Source organism: Cavia porcellus, unplaced genomic scaffold (genome assembly GCF_034190915.1).
Source record: "Cavia porcellus strain 051 isolate PalLab524CR breed Dunkin Hartley unplaced genomic scaffold, mCavPor4.1 scaffold_1, whole genome shotgun sequence".
Classification (NCBI taxonomy): domain Eukaryota; kingdom Metazoa; phylum Chordata; class Mammalia; order Rodentia; family Caviidae; genus Cavia; species Cavia porcellus.
In genome coordinates this window covers 32,162,848-32,179,384 of record NW_026947484.1, presented here as the reverse complement: position 1 = coordinate 32,179,384, position 16,537 = coordinate 32,162,848, and the positions used below count along the sequence as shown (strand labels likewise).

At 38.6% G+C, this 16,537-nt stretch overlaps 1 long non-coding RNA gene across 1 annotated transcript; it reads left to right on the top strand.

The window, feature by feature from the left end:
* The first annotated feature begins 477 nt into the window (after nucleotides 1-477).
* On the top strand, nucleotides 478-16,254 carry LOC134475547 (uncharacterized). The gene is made up of 3 exons (XR_010046717.1): nucleotides 478-963; nucleotides 11,924-12,173; nucleotides 15,307-16,254. It is a non-coding gene; the product is annotated as an uncharacterized LOC134475547 (long non-coding RNA).
* Nucleotides 16,255-16,537: the final 283 nt, after the last annotated feature.

Genomic DNA, 16,537 nt, shown 5'->3' with positions numbered 1-16,537 from the left:
TGGTTTTTTATGCATGAGTACTGGCTAGCAATAAAGAAAGGTAAACTTGTGACATTTTTAGGTAATGATGAACCTTGAGACCACACTCTTAAGTGATATAAATTGGACACGTGTAAATATTACATTGTTTCTCTGGTGTGAGAAATATAAAGTCTGACTAAGGACCAAAGTATATAAAATTATTGTGAAATGGGAACAAACTATTCAAAAGAAAGGGAAAGTGTAGAGGATGGAGAGGAAAGGAAGGGAAAATGACAAAAGAAAGACAAAATGTAAGTAAGGAGTAGAGGGAGAGTATTGAGAAAATAAAGAAATAAAAATAACTTTGGCAGTATGGTCATTTTCACTACATTGGTTCTTCCAACCCAAGAAGAAGGGGTTTTTCTTGGGTTGGAACAAGAACCCAAACTTTCACTTTCTGATATCCTCTTCAGTATCTTGGAGAACAGTGATTCTCACTTAAAGGTCTTTTGTTGGGAGCCGTGGCACTGTCAAGTCATCAGACGCGGTGATTGCGAGGCCTGTGGGAAAGTACAAAAGCCTGGGCTAGATTACCCCTCTCATCGAGCCCGCCTGTGTGGCACCTGTTTCTTATCACCCCACTAAGTTCCCGCCTCACAGGGTAGTCTGCCTAGCTATTAATCCTATATATAGCCAGTGCCTCCACCCCCGAGAGAGAGAGAGACTGAAGCACAAAAGGAGCCGCGGGGAGCGGACCGGTAGAGGCTTCGGGGGAGACTGAAGCACAAAAGGAGCCGCGGGGAGCGGACCGGTAGAGGCTTCGGGGCAGACTGAAGCACGGAAGGAGCCGCGGAGAGCGGACCGGTAGAGGCTTCGGGGCAGACTGTATAAGGAGAGAATAAAGAAAAGCCTGACCACCGCCAGACCTTGTCGTGTGTCTTTCCTGCCGGCCAGGAGCGGACATCGACAGTCTTTGACATCTTTCATTAAAGTGATTTTTAGGTATTTCTTTTATATATATATTTGTTTTTTGATGCTATCGTGAAAGATACAGTTTTGCTAATTTCTCTCAGTAAATTTGTTATTTGTGTACATGAATGCTATTGATTTTTTTAATGTTTACTCTATCCAGCTACACCATTGAATTTTCTAATAAATCTAGAAGTCTTTTTGGGGGGTCTTCTATATAGACTATTATAACATACAATATGGTATTTACATATGTGAGTTTGATTTATTTCACTTATGAGTATGCTTTCAAGTTCCATCCATTTCCCTAAAAAAAAAAAACTCAATGTGATTCTTTTTTAAAGCTGAGTAGTACTCCACTGTATAAAAGTACCACATCTTTTTTATCCGTCCCTCAGTTAATGGACATTTAGGTTGTTTCCAAGAACTGGCTAATACAAATTGTGCTGCCATAAACATAGGCGCATATATATCACTGTGATATGTTTTCAGTTCCTCTGGAAATATGCCCAGAAGTGGTATTTGTCTCTCTTAAACAGTTTTGACTTGAAATCCAATTTGTCTTCAAATAAAGTACCTATCCTTGTTTTTTTCCAGGTTTATGTTACATGGAGTATTATCTTCCATCCTTTGATTTTCAATTCTATGAATTTCTTTTTTAATTAAGTGTGTTTCTTGTATGCAGCATATTGTTGGATCCACTTCTTGATCCATTCTGCAAATCTATTTATTTTGATTGATGAGCTGAGGACTATTTACATTGATTGTTAAAACATATAAAAATCTTTGTAGGGGCTGGGGATTTAGCTCAGCAGCACAAGCACCTGCCTTGCAAGCAGGCGGTCGTGAGTTCGATCCCTGGTACCAGGAAAAAGAAAAAGGAAAAAATATATCTTTGTCATGTTATTTTCCTATTGCTGGTTCCCTTTCCCTCACCCCTCTCCATTTAGTCACTTGCCTCATCTGGTAAATTCATTCTATTGGGGTTCATGGAGTTAAAATCCTTTATATCTCTTTCTAGAATGTCCATCAGAACATTTTGAGGTGCTGATTTGGTGGTCATGAATTTCTCCATGTTTTTCATGCTAGTATCTTATATCTCTATTAACTTTGAAAGATAGTTTTATGGGGTACATCAATATTAGTTGGGGGTTGTTTCCATTTAGGGCTTGAAATACTTCACTCCAAACTCTCCCTGACTTGAGAGTTTGTGTTGAGAATCCTGCTGTGATTCTCATGGGCTTTCCTTTATAGGTAATGTTTCTTTTCTTTAATACCTTTTAATATTCTGTTTTTGTGCTTGATTTCTGGAATCATAACTATTATATGCCTGGCGGCAGCTTTTTATTATTATTAATTATTAATTATAATTAACATGCTTCACTTATCTGTATGTGAAATTATTTTTGCCTGCCAGGAAAGTTTTCTGCCATTAATTCTGTGAACAGTTTTTTAAAAATATTTTCACTATCTCTTGCTTTTTCATTGAGTCTCACCAGCTTTATGTTATTCTTTTTTGCATTATCTAGCAGCTGTTGGGTTGATTTTTCATGGTCTCTTACTATTTTTTTATCCTGCTATTTTTTATTTATTTTTCCCTTAATTAAAAGATTAAAAATGAAAAAGTAGATAATAAAAAGGAAATTGAGATTAAAAAAAGAGGACATAACAACAAAACAGCGCAGGTCAAAACATAGCCATTTAAGCAAAATAGTGTTTCACCACAAGATAATCTCGACATAATAGTAGTTACCATAGTGTCTCTTCCCTTAAAATCTTTGGATATAACTTCATATACTGTAGCATCAAACATATCAAGACAATGTAAAACTGTTCAAGAGAATGACAGTATTACAAGGTATTTAGAATCAACTAACAGAAAATGAACAATGGTTTCTGTATAATCTCCTTGTCTATAAAAGTTTTTGTTTATATTACCACATATAATAAAATCCAATAAGATAGAACACGTTAAAACCGATGGAGACAGAAGAATAAAAGCTTGATGGGACTTCAAAACAAGAGGATACTAAATCACCACTACCTATTATGATGTCTTATTTTCTCCAAAATGGCTGTTCCTACCATCCAACCTTCTTTGCCTCATTTCTGTTGAGCTCTTTTACTGTCATTAGTTGTCAGTTTGTCTTCTTCATTTCGCTTTCTGCTCCATTCATTGTGGCTGTTCTGCCACTGTTTCTGGAATCTTGGTATTTTTCATTTTTAGAATATCCTGCAGTAATCTCTGTAGAGTTGAATTGGTGGTTGCAAATTCCCCTAATTCCTCTTTATCCGGGAAGCACCTTGTTTTTCCATCAATTTCTAGGAACAGTTGTGCAGGATATATCAATCTTGGAGGTTATTATCTTTCAAGGCTTGAATTATTTCCCCCCACACTCTTCGTTATTTGATGGTTTGTGCTGAGAAGTCTGCTGTAATTCTGATGGGTGTTCCCTTGTAAGTGATCTGTTTCTTGTCTTTGACAGCTTTTAATATTCTGTTCTTATATTGGATTTCTGGAATTTTGATTATTATATGCCTGGGTGTAGTGCTGTTTGGGTTGTAGGTGGCTGGGGTCCTGTATGCCTCATACATCTGAGTATCTTTACCATTTGCTAAATTAGGGAAATTCTCCTGGATTATTTCTATGAATAGCTTTTGTAGTTCATTTGTTTGAGTCCCTACTTCTTCTTTTATGTTCTTAATTCTTAAGTTATAGATCCTCTTATCATCTTCTAGTCTTTGTATTATTGCTGTTTGTTTTCTTGTTATTTTTAAGTTTTTCATTTCATACTCCCACTTTACAAATCTGCCCTCCAGTTCTGATAATCTATCCTTAGTTTCTTTCAAGCTGTTATGCCAGCTTTCAATAGAGTTTTTAGATTCCTGGAAATCTCTGTGAACCTGCTTCACGTATTCTATGTTTTCTCTATTTTCTCCATCAAACAATTCTCCCCTTTTTTTCTGTTCTTCCATTCCACCATCTGTTTTTTCTAGGGTGGTACTTAGCATTTCTCTAACTATTCTACTTATTTCTTGTTTTATTTCATTAAATACTTCATTTTTGAACTCATCTATGAGGCTCCAGAGATACCGTTTTATATCTATAGGTGCTGTGTTTGATATTGCATGTTTTCTGTCTTCATTCTCTTTTACATTTACCTTTCCTGCATCAGTGTTCTCAGGATTGGGAACTGAGGACCCTTTCTTGTGGCTCCATCTTCCCATACTTTTTGTTCCTTCCATACAAGCATATGTAGAAGGCTCACTTTTTTTTCTCTTTGTTGCAGTTTGTTTGAATCTGCCAGCTAGGTGTTTCCGCCCACTGCAGTATACTAGGGAGACACAGACCTGGGCAGCCTCTGCTGGGCCTGCCCCTCCAGGTCAACCTACTGAATGCTTCACTGCTTCGCCAGGCACAGGGATCTGATTTGGGCTAGCCTACAGGATCCTGGTCCACGGAGTCACCAGGCCAAGCGCTCCCCACCACTCCCACTTGAGAGGGGACTATGAGACTAAAGTCACTGCAGGGCCCTGTTCCGGCTAGTCTACTCATTCCCAAAATGTCCTCTATTGGAGCCTCCTAGTCTATGAAAGGGTGCCCATTTCTCTCACTCACTGCAAATCAATGCAGGGCTCCCTGCCAGTCCTGCTCTCAATGCCATTTGGTTTGCCGATTCCAGCTCTCAGCGCTTTCATGTGTCTCTCTCCCTGCCATGTGGGTTGGGACGCAGTATCGGCAGCAGGAAATTCAAATTGCAGCTTCCAATGGCGTGGGATCCAGCTTCTGCACTGAGATTTTATCCTGTTGTAGCATCAGAACTGCATTTCCAGTTGGTTTCTCTCAGCTTAGTTCGTTCCTGGGTCAGCAGGGTACATCTCCCCTCACATAGGACTCCTCACACGGCACCGCTCCTGGATTCTAAACTGGTAATCTCAGAGTGCCTCCGTGGCTGCTGTTATTTGTCCGTCATGTTCTCCCGGAAGTCCGTCCCTTACTATTTTTAAGAAATATTTCTTCTCATGATTGGTAACCACAATCCTGTCCTCCAGATCTGTTATTCTGTTTACATACTGGCTAATTCTGCTTCATTATTTTGAATGGAACTTTTAACCTCTTAGATATCTCTTTGCATCTGTTTCATGGAATCTTATTTTTCCTTTGTTGGTTTCCACCATAACTCATGGTGGAATTCATGGTTTCCACCATAACTCCTCTAGATTTTTTAAATCTGATTTTTTCTGTGTCTTGTCTAGAGTCACTAGCCATTTTTCATTATTGTCACCATCTCTGCAATTATCTGAGAAATTATTTCTTTCTTTATTTTAAAGAGAGTAAAACTAAACTTAACAAAACAGAACAAAGCATACAGAAGAAAATAATGTAAGTGACACAGATTTCAAAGCAAGACAACAGGAGATCATCACTGGATACCATAATGTCTTTTGATTTCTTTCAAATAGTTGTCCGTATCTTCATACACAATGAATTCATACTAAACACAATAGTATTAAACTGATCAGAATGGAGTGATGAAGGCATTATAGGCCATCAAAACCAGACATTAGGAAAATCAACAATGGCTGCCATAATGTCTCTTGTTCTTTTCAAAATAGCTGTCCATACCTTAGTGTACATTAAAATTAAACAATACAAAACAAACTAAAATCACTCTAGGCAAAGAATAAAAGCATTACTGGATTTCACAGCATGATAGTACAGAATCAACAATGCATACCATAATGCCTCTTTTTCATCAAAGTAGTTGTTCATTTCATCACACATAATACAATCGATTCTTTTAAACTGTTTAGAAGTTCTATGCACGTATAACCATCTATATGTATACCTATCATTTCTGTATCAGATGGGAAAACAAAACAAAACAAATTACTAGAAAAACAAGAAGCAAAAAAGACAAATGTCAACAGCAAAGAGCCCAAAACAATGATGATATAAGCCTTCAAAACAAGGAGCATAACTAGGGTTGTTACTTTACATAATGATCTTCAAGAGTTCCTCAGATCACCAAACACTAATATACAAAATTGTTTAAATTCTATGAATGTTAATTTTGTTCCAAGAACTGATAGAATTTGTAGCACAATCATCTTAGCTATCCTGTGTGTTTATACAATTTTAGATGTTTTTTCCCTTCCTTTTTTCTTTTCCTCCTTTTACCTGAGATATTATTTTCCTCCCTTGATGAGATTCTTATTCTTTCACCATATTTATTGAGGATTTTATATCATATGTACTCTTACCACTTCTTGCAGTAGGGAGAGAATATGGTATTTACACATGTGAGTTTGATTTATTTCACTTATGAGTATGCTCTCAAGTTCCATTCATTTATTTATAAATATCTCAATGTGATCATCCTTTATAGCTGAGTAGTACTCATTGTATAAAAACATCAAATCTTTTTTATCCATTCCTCGGTTGATGGGCATTTAGGTTGTTTCCAAAATCTGCCTATTACAAGTTGTGCTGCTATAAACACAGGCGCACATATATCACTTGATATGATGTTTTCAGTTCTTCTGGGAATATGCCCAGAAGTGGAAAAGCTGGGTCAAATGGGACTTCCAATCCCAGCTTTTTGAGGAATCTCCAGACTGACCTCCACAGTGGTTGCACCAGTCTACACTCCCACCAACATTGTCAAAATGTTCTTTTGCCTGCAGCCTCTCCAGCATTTGTTATTAGTGGTTTTCTTTATCATGGCCATTCTTTCTGGAGTGAGATGGAATCTCAGTGTGGTTTTCATGTGCATTTCTCTAATGACCATTGATGCTGAACATTTATTCATATATTTATTTGCCATTTGTACTTCTTCATCTGAGAAGTGTATATTCATCTCAGATGCCCATTTTTGGATTGGGTCTTTGAATTTCGGGGGTCTGATTTTTTTTTAATTCTTTATATGTTCTAGAAAGAAGTCTTTTGTCTGAGGGACAATTGACTAAGATTTTTTTTTTTTTTTTTTTTTTTTTTTTTGCAATTTGTGGGTTTTCTTTTCACTGTGCTGGAGATTTCCTTCTACATGCAAAAGCATTTAAATAAAATGAGATTCCAGTTACTGATTCTGGGATGTATTTCCTGTGAGGTCTGATTTTTGTTCATGAATTCTTTACCTACCCCTATGTCTTCAAGATTTCTACCTACTTTGTCTTCCAACAGATTTAGTGTTTCTGTTTTAATATTTAGATCTTTGATTTTGACTTTAGTTTAGTGTATGATGATAGGCATGGGTCAAGCTTTATTTTTCAGCATATGGAGAGCCAATTTTTCCAGCACCATTTATTGAAGACACTGTCTTTCTTCTAGTGAATGTGTTTGGCCTCTTTATCAAAGATAAGGTGGCTGAGTGTGTTTGTAATTGTAGTTGTATCTTCTAATCTATTCCATTGTTCTTCGGGTCTGTTTTTATTCCAGCACCATACTGATTTTATTACAGTAGCTTTGTAGTATAACTTCAAGTCAGGGATTGTGACGCCTCCTGCCTTGCCTTTGTTGCTCATAATTACCTTTGCTATTCTAGACCTCTTCTGATTCTAGATGAATTTTAGGAATGATTACTCTAGATCTGTGAGGTATGCTAATGGTATTTTGATTGGGATTGCATTAAATCTGCATAACAATTTTGGGAGAATGGCCATTTTCACAATGTTTATCCTTCCTATCCATGAACAAGGAATGTCTTTTCATTTTCTGAGATCCTCTTAGATTTCATTTTTCAGAGTGTTGTAATTTTCACTGAATAGATCTTTCACTTCCTTTGTTAGATTGGTTCCTAAGTAATTTCATTTTTTTTTTTTTTTTGGATGCTATTGTGAAGGGTGTGGCCTCTATTTTTTTCTCAGTGAGTTTGTTGTTTGTGTACAGGAATACTACTGATTTTTGACTGTTGAATTTATATTCAGATACATTAATGAATTTCATTATTACATCTAGAAGTCTTTCAGTAGAGTTTGGGGGGTCTTTTGTGTAGAGTACCATGTCAAATGCAAATAATGATAACTTCTTCCCTTCTTATCCTTATTCCTTTTATTTCTCTCTCTTGTCTGATTTCACTGGCTAATATTTCCAGCACTATATTGGATAGAAATGGTGATAGTGGACATCCTTGTCTTATTCCTAATTTTAGAGTGAAAGCTTTCAGATTTGGACCATTTAATATGATGCCAGATATTGGTTCATCATAGATGGCTTTTATCAGATTGAGGTAGAGATGGTCTATTCTGATTTTCCATAAGGTTCTTATAAGTGAATAAGTGTTGGAATTTATCAAAAGCTTTTTCTGTATCTATGGAAATGATCCTGTGATTCTTGTCTTTGGCTCTTTTGATATAATGTACTATACTTATTGATTTGTGTATGTTGAAGCATACCTGCGTTCCTGGGATGAATCCCATTTGGTCGTGGTTTGTAATCTATGTGATGATTTGCTGCACTCTGTTGCCAGTATTTTATTGAGGGTTTTTGCATCTATAATCATTAGGGAGATTGGCCTGTAGGTCTCTTTTTTGCTTAGGTCTTTCTCTAGTTTTGGTATTAGAGTAATACTTGCTTCCAGGAATTGTTTCCCTTTCAATTTCATTGAACAGTTTGAGGAGTGTTGGCATTAAGTCTTCCTTGAATTTCTTGTAGAATTTAGATGTGAATCCATAAGGACCTGGACTTTTCTTTGTTGGTAAGGTTCTAATTACATTTTCAATTTCATTAACTGAAATTGGGTTATTCAGCAGTTTTATACCTTCTTGATTCAGCTTTGGTAATTCATATGCTTCTAGGAATCTGTCCATTTTATCAAGCCTCTGAGAGTAGAGGTTTTTGAAATAGGTATTGATGGTCTTCTGTTTTTCCACAGTGTCTGTAGTGATTTCACCCTTTTCATTCCTTATTGCATGAATTTGATTTTTTTCTTTCCTTTTTTATAAGGATGACTAGGGGCTTATCAATTTTACTTATTCTTTCAAAGAACCAACTCTTTGGTTCATTGATTCTTTCTATTGTTTTCTTAGTCTCCATTGCATTGATTTCTGCTCTGATCTTTATAATTCCCTCCCTTCTTTGGGATTTGGGCTTCACTTGCCTTTCTTTTTCTAGATGTTTGAGGTGTAGCATCAGGTTGTTTATTTGTGTTCATTCTGTTTTCCTGATTTGGGGATTTATTGCAATAAATTTTCCTTTGAGGACTGCTTTCGTTGCATCACACAGGTTCCAGTAAGTTGTATTTGTATTTTCATTTGCTTGTAGATATTGTTTAACTTCTTTAACTTCCTCTGTGACCCACTGATTGCTCAAGAGTGTATTATATGATTTCCATGTGTTTGTACGGTTTTTTCAGTTTCTTTTGTCTTTAATTTCTAGTTTCATAGCATTACAATCTGATAATATGCATGGGATAATTTCCATTTTTTTGAATTTACTTAAGCATGTTCTATGGGCTAGTATATGGTCTGTTTCAGAGAATGTCCCATGTACTGCTGAGAAGAAAGTATATTCTGGTGTTTTGGGGTGGAACACTATACATGCACCAAGTCCATTTATTCACAGGTGAGATTCAGTTCTGTTATTTTCTTTGCTGATTTTCTGTCTAGTTGATCTATCCCTTTGTGTCAATTTGTGTGTTAAGGTGTTCTGTTATAATTGTGTTATTGCTTATTTGATTTTTCATTTTTGTTAATATTTATTTTGTATAGCTGGGTGCCCCAAATTTGGTGCATAGATATTTAAGATTATTATATCTTCTTCCTGAAACTTTCCACTAACTAGTATGTGGTGACCTTTTTTATTTATCTTGATCATTCTTGGTTTGAAGTTCATATTGTCTGAAAATAGAATGGCTACCCCTACTTGCAGGAGGGGTTCCTGTTGCATGAAGTATTTTTTTTCATCCTTTGACTTTCAGTCTATGAGTTTCCTTTTGGGTTAGATGGGTTTCTTGTATACAACATATGTTAGGATGTTGTTTCTTGATCCATTCTGCCAGTCTGTTTGTATTAATTGATGAATTGAGGCCATTTCCATTAATGGTTATAGCTGTTATATATTGGTTTGTTTTTGACATGTTATTTTCTCCTGTTGATTCTTTACCTTTCCACTCTGTTTAATTGTTTGCCTTGCTTAGTGGTTTTTTCCTATGTCTGCCTAGAATGTCTTTCAGTATTTTTTGAAGGACTGGTTTGGTGGTCATAAAGTTATTCAGCTGTTCTTTCTCATGAAAATATCTTAATTCTCCATCCATTTTGAAGAACAGTTTTTCAGAGTACATCAGTCTGGGTTGGAAGTCATTTTCCTTTAGGATCTGAAATACTTCACTCCATGCTCTTCTTGACTTCATTGTTTGTGTTGAGAAGTTTGCTGTAATTCTGATAGGCTTTCATTGATAGGCTTCTATCTAACAGCTTTTAAAGTCTGTTTTTATGTTGAATTTCTGGGATGATGTTTATTATATGTCTGAGTGTAGTTTTATTTTGGCTATGGCTAATTGGAGTTCGATGATTCACTTCTCTGTATTCCAGTTTCCATTCTCATATTTGGGAAATTTTCAGCTATTACTTCTGTAAATAGCCTCTTGATATCATCTGTGTTGTCACCTTCTTTTTCATTTATAACTATCAATGTTATGTTGTTTTTCTTTGCAACATCTTACAACTGTTCGATTGTTATTTCCTGATTCCTTGTTATTTTTAAAAGCTCCTTCCTGTTCACTAGCTGTAATCTTGTCTTCGAGGTCTGAAATCTATCTTCATTTTCATTGAGGCAGTTTTGCCAACTTTCAGTGGAATTTTTGATTTTTTGTATATCTCTTTGAATCTGCTTCATGCATTGTTTGTTTCTTATATTGTTCATTCAAGATTTCCATCTTCTTGCATTGTTCCTCTAATTTTGTAAGCATGTCTTCTTTAGATGTGTTTTATTACATTTATCATTTCTTCTTTTACCTGGAAGATTATTTCTGATCTGAGTTCTTTTATAGCTTCCTGGAGTTGTTACTTTACTTCAGTTGCTATCATTTCAGGTGTTTCAGGTGTATGGCTTACATTTTCTTCTATGTCCATGTTTTGTAGGCTTGCTTGGGATGGGCTGGAGGTTTCAGATTGCATTTTGCTCTTTTGTTTTGTCATTTTTCTGTATTTCCAGCCTTGTAGCAATGGAACACTGGGGAGGGACTTACTGGCTCGGAGTGATGTTCCAAAGCTTCTCCACGTGCTAGAAATCACCTTGCACACTTTTGCCTGGTAAGGCAGAATGCAGGCAACTGCTGGCCACCCAGGGATCACTTGGTGTGGCCCTGAAAAATCATTTCTGATTTGATTTTTTTCTAAAGCACCATTCATCCATTTTGTTACTTCTGGTGTTTCCATTTCAGAGAACCCAGGTTGGGATGCTTTCAAATTGTTCCATCTCATTGCCCCTGAGTTTGCCTTTGGCAAGCTGGAAGTCTGGAGTTGCATCTTGCATTTGTGTCTTCTCATTGTTTATTTTTTTTAGTTTAATTCCTGGGTTGATGCTTGTAAATTGCTTATGGAAGGTAACTTTATTAGTAGTACTGAAAATCCTTAGGAAATTACTACTTCTCAGAGATGTCTTCCTGGTGTTACTGGTTTTGAATTTTGAATCTGTTGTAAGACTTTACCTCTTCAATTTATTGGAAATGAGTACTTTCTGCCTATTTGGCCCAGACTGTAGGGAGCCGAGTGACAGGCATTGCTGCCTCGATGTCTCTCTCTCTCTCCTATGGGCACTGCGTCTGCCTACATTAACCATAATCCTCTTCTGCTTACGTCACGTATCTGGATGTGATGGTAACCCTGTTGTATTCATCTGTTTAACCTCTTCCTGTCCCAGCTCCCGCCCTTAGCCTATAAAAGGTGTGATTATTTCCTGAATAAACCGGAAGCTTGATCGGATTATTTCGTCTTGCTTTCGTCTCTTTTTGTCTCCCCCATGTCTTTTATTTAATCCCCGTTTCCCCTCCAGGAGTTCTGAACTTGTTGATCTGCAGGCCGGATCAAGTGGCGCCCAATGTGGGGCTCCTGGCACGGAGAAGTTAACAAGGGAGCCGTTCGAGAGACAGCCAGCTTAAACTAAAAGTAAAAGCGAATTAAACCAGAGACCTCGGCCGAGGAATGAGTAAACTAAATCAAGGATTAAAGCTTAAAGCAACAGGACATTAAATCAAGTGCCGAGACTTGCACAGACGACTACCCGACGTCCTGCCCGAGTCACGGTGAGTGAACGGCAACCCCATTTCCCTTCCCCGACATGGGTCAAGTATTGAGCAAACACGAAGTGTTCATCAGAGGCCTTATAAAGGCATTAAAGACAAGAGAGATAAGGGTTGGAACAAAAGAATTATTACAGTATTTTCAGTTTATTCATAAGGTTTGCCCTTGGTTCCCCCTAGAGGGTTCTATAGATACCAAGAGGTGGAATACAATAAGAGATGCTTTAAAAGATTATTATAGAGTTTTCAGTCCAAAAAAGGTTCCTGTGACCACCTTTACATATTGGAATTTAATCTCTGAGCTGCTTGCCCAGAGGCATGCAGACCCTCAGGTTGAGGAGACAGTAACACTGGGTGAGGCTGCCTTGCGCGACTCTGTTAAATCTACCTCAAAACTGCCCTCAGAAAAATCTAAAGCCTCTAATTTCTCAGATGCAGAGAATGATGGCCTGTTAGAGGTCCTCATACATGGTGATCTGCCACCACTTCCACCTGTTGACATGATCAGCAGGTCCCAGGATGGCAGCCCGCCACTCCCTGTGCCTCCATGGCAAATTGGGGATTCATATAAGCCTTTAGAAACAACCTTAACTCTGAAAAGCTTGCAGCTGCACAGCAGCTGGTGCAGGACCAGTTAGATGCAGGCCACATTGTTCCTAGTAATTCCCCTTGGAACACACCTATCTTTGTTATCCGGAAAAGGTCAGGGAAGTGGAGGCTGCTACAAGACCTTAGGGCAATAAATAAGACAATGGTCTTAATGGGGCCCCTACAGCCAGGCCTCCCCTCACCCAGTGCCATTCCCTTGGGATTTTTTAAAATTGTCATAGATCTTAAAGATTGCTTTTTCTCTATTCCTTTACATCCAAAGGACCAAAAGCATTTTGCCTTCAGTCTCCCATCAATTAATTTTAAAGCCCCTATACAGGGATTTCAATGGAGAGTTTTGCCACAAGGTATGGCCAACTCCCCCACACTATGCCAGTCTTTTGTAGCCACTGCAATACAGTCAGTCAGAGATCATTGGCCACATATCTATATTATTCATTATATGGACGATATCCTCTTAGCAGGAGATGATCAAAACCAAACCCTAAGGTGCTACCAGGACTTACAGGTTGCCTTACAAGAGGCTGGACTTCAAATAGCCCCTGATAAAGTACAGCTTACTGATCCATATACATACTTGGGTTTTCAATTATGTGGCACTCAAATACTCTCTTTAAGGCCCCAACTGAGGCTTGATGGCCTCAGAACACTTCATGACTTCCAAAAACTATTGGGAGATATTAATTGGCTCATACCATTTTTAAAACTAACTAAACATGATTTACAGCCTCTTTATGCGCTGCTTCAGGGAGACATAGATCCAACTTCCCCCCGAGAGCTTACACCTGATGCCAGGAGAGCGCTCAGTAAAGTAAAAGAGGCTATTGCTCAACAAACTGTTTCCTTTATAGACTACAATGAGCCTTTACAGTTTCTCATTTTTAATACAAAGCTTTGCCCCACAGCAGTGTTCTGACAACAAGCTCCCCTCATGTGGGTCCATTTACCAGTCTCTCCAAAAAAAACACTTTTGCCTTATTTCCAAGCTGTCTCAGACCTAATAATCCAGGGTAGAAAGCAAAAAAAAAAAAATGTTACTTTGGCAAAGAACCAGACATTATCATTCAACCTTTTACAAAAGACCAAATAGATTGGCTACTTCAGAGTACAAAAGTATGGCCTATTGCCTTAGCTTCCTATTCAGGGACTATTGATGATCATTACCCTCCAAATAAGCTAGTTGACTTTGCTAATCGTCACTCATTTATATTCCCTAAAGTCACAGCTTCACAACCCCTTCCAGGTGCCCTGGTTTTATTCACTGATGGCTCATCCTCCGGAAGGGCTGCTTATGTATCTCAAGACAATGTTTCTACCCTCAAGGCAGATACTTCCTCTGCACAATTAGCAGAGTTAAAAGCTATTCTTGCAGCTTTTGCTGCTTACTCTGACCAACCATTTAATTTGTATACTGACAGTGCTTACCTTGCCCAGTCTGTTCCATTATTAGAGACTGTTGCTACTATATGTCATGCTTCCCCAGCTGCAAATCTGTTCAAACAATTACAATGCTTCATACGGCTTCACCGTCATAAGTTCTTTATCGGTCATCTGCGAGCTCATTCCAACCTCCCAGGGCCTCTTGCCCAAGGAAATCATTTGGCTGATGTTGCTGTACGAACACAGGTTTTTATGGCTCAGGACTCCAAGGTGTATGAGGCCCAACAAGCCCATCAGCTACACCACCTCAATGCTCACACCCTCCGCCTTCTCTACAAAATTACCCATGAGCAAGCCAGACAAATTATAAAAAATTGTCCATCTTGTGCTATCCACTCACCTGTTCAACACCTAGGAGTCAACCCTAGAGGTTTAATTCCTAACGCCTTATGGCAAATAGATGTTACCCATTTCAATGAGTTTGGCAATCTAAAATATGTACATGTCATTATTGACACTTATAGTGGCTTCATTTTTGCCACTCTCCAGACTGGAGAAGCTGCTAAACACATTATAGCCCATATGCTGTCAGCCTTCTCAGTTCTGGGATGTCCTCAACAGCTCAAGACCGATAATGGCCCTGGCTATACCAGCACCTCCTTTGCTCAATTTTGCAAGAGCCTTAATATCCTCCACACTACAGGTATACCTTATAATCCTCAGGGACAAGGCATTGTTAAATGTGCGCATCGTTCTCTTAAATTCACCATAGATAAAATAAAAAGGGAGACATGGTACCCCACCCAGGGGTCCCCTAAAAATGTCCTTTCACATGCTCTTTTTATTTTAAATTTTCTGACCCTGGATGCTTCAGGCTGCTCCGCAGCATCTCGGTTTTGGCATACTCAGACTCAAACATGGTTTGCATCTGTTTTATGGAGAGACCCACTAACCAATGTGTGAAATGGCCCTGATCCAGTCCTTATCTGGGGACGAGGTTCAGTGTGTGTTTACTCTCAACAAGATAAAAAAGCTAGATGGCTACCTAAATGCCTCATAAAACAAGTAGACAGTTCTTCAAAGACCCCATATAACACCCAGGAATAATGTTATTTCCTGAGGCACAATCCCCTGTGTTCTCTTACAGGTGACACATCTCCCTAGAGCCTTATGCTGCTTAGCCAGCCTTCTTGAGCCACACCACATCCATGGTGGATTTTGACCCCTGCCAAACAGACTACAACTGCTGACAGCCATGCACAGAACCCCATGACTGCGAAAGAGGCTCTTCTCGGTCTGGAGAAACATACACCAGCCAAATAGACTACATCCGGTGTTATGCAAGGCATGCTCCAACACAGGAGAATGACTTCATACAGAGACACCAACAAATGGCTGTCAACCCCTTCTCCTTGATTTGGGGGGGGGGAGTTTTTCCCTTACCTAATGCCCCTTTTGGGTCCCCTAGCTGACCTATTGTTTCTCATTTCTGTGAGTCTTGTATTTTTCAGAGGATTATGATTTTCATTAATAACCGGATAGACACATTTATGGCAAAGCCCATTCAGGTATACTATCATCAGCTAGAGATGGCAGATCAACAAACCTACAGGGAAGGAATTCCCACGAGTGGCCCATATGATGATGCGGCCTAACTGCCCTGGGGCAATGGACAGGCAGTCAGAGACGGGCAACTAGGACATGCATGTTAATTCCAACGGCCACCTAAAACAGGCACAAGACCAACTGCTGTTCTGCAAGCCCATGACGGGTAAGGCCTGGTTGGGTTCATGCAATGAGGTCCTTGACCTAAGACAGATGCTGTCCTCAAAGGGCCTGCCATACTCTTAATTAAATAATATAAAAAGGGAGGAGATGTAGGGAGCCAAGTGACAGGCATTGCTGCCTCGATGTCTCTCTCTCTCTCCTATGGGCACTGCGTCTGCCTACATTAACCATAATCCTCTTCTGCTTACGTCACGTATCCGGATGTGATGGTAACCCTGTTGTATTCATCTGTTTAACCTCTTCCTGTCCCAGCTCCCGCCCTTAGCCTATAAAAGGTGTGATTATTTCCTGAATAAACCGGAAGTTTGATCGGATTATTTCGTCTTGCTTTCATCTCTTTTTGTCTCCCCCATGTCTTTTATTTTATCCCCGTTTCCCCTCCAGGAGTTCTAAACTTGTTGATCTGCAGGCCGGATCACCAGTCCTTGATTCTTTGGCATTTAAAATGTATGAAATCTCAGTCTTGGCATACTATGAAGAACAAATGACTAGAACAATTACATCACACTGGCTAAAGTAATACAATAAGTAATAACGATAGCGTGAAACAGCCTAGAAAATGACAAACTGAGGCAACTATTAATTTGCTA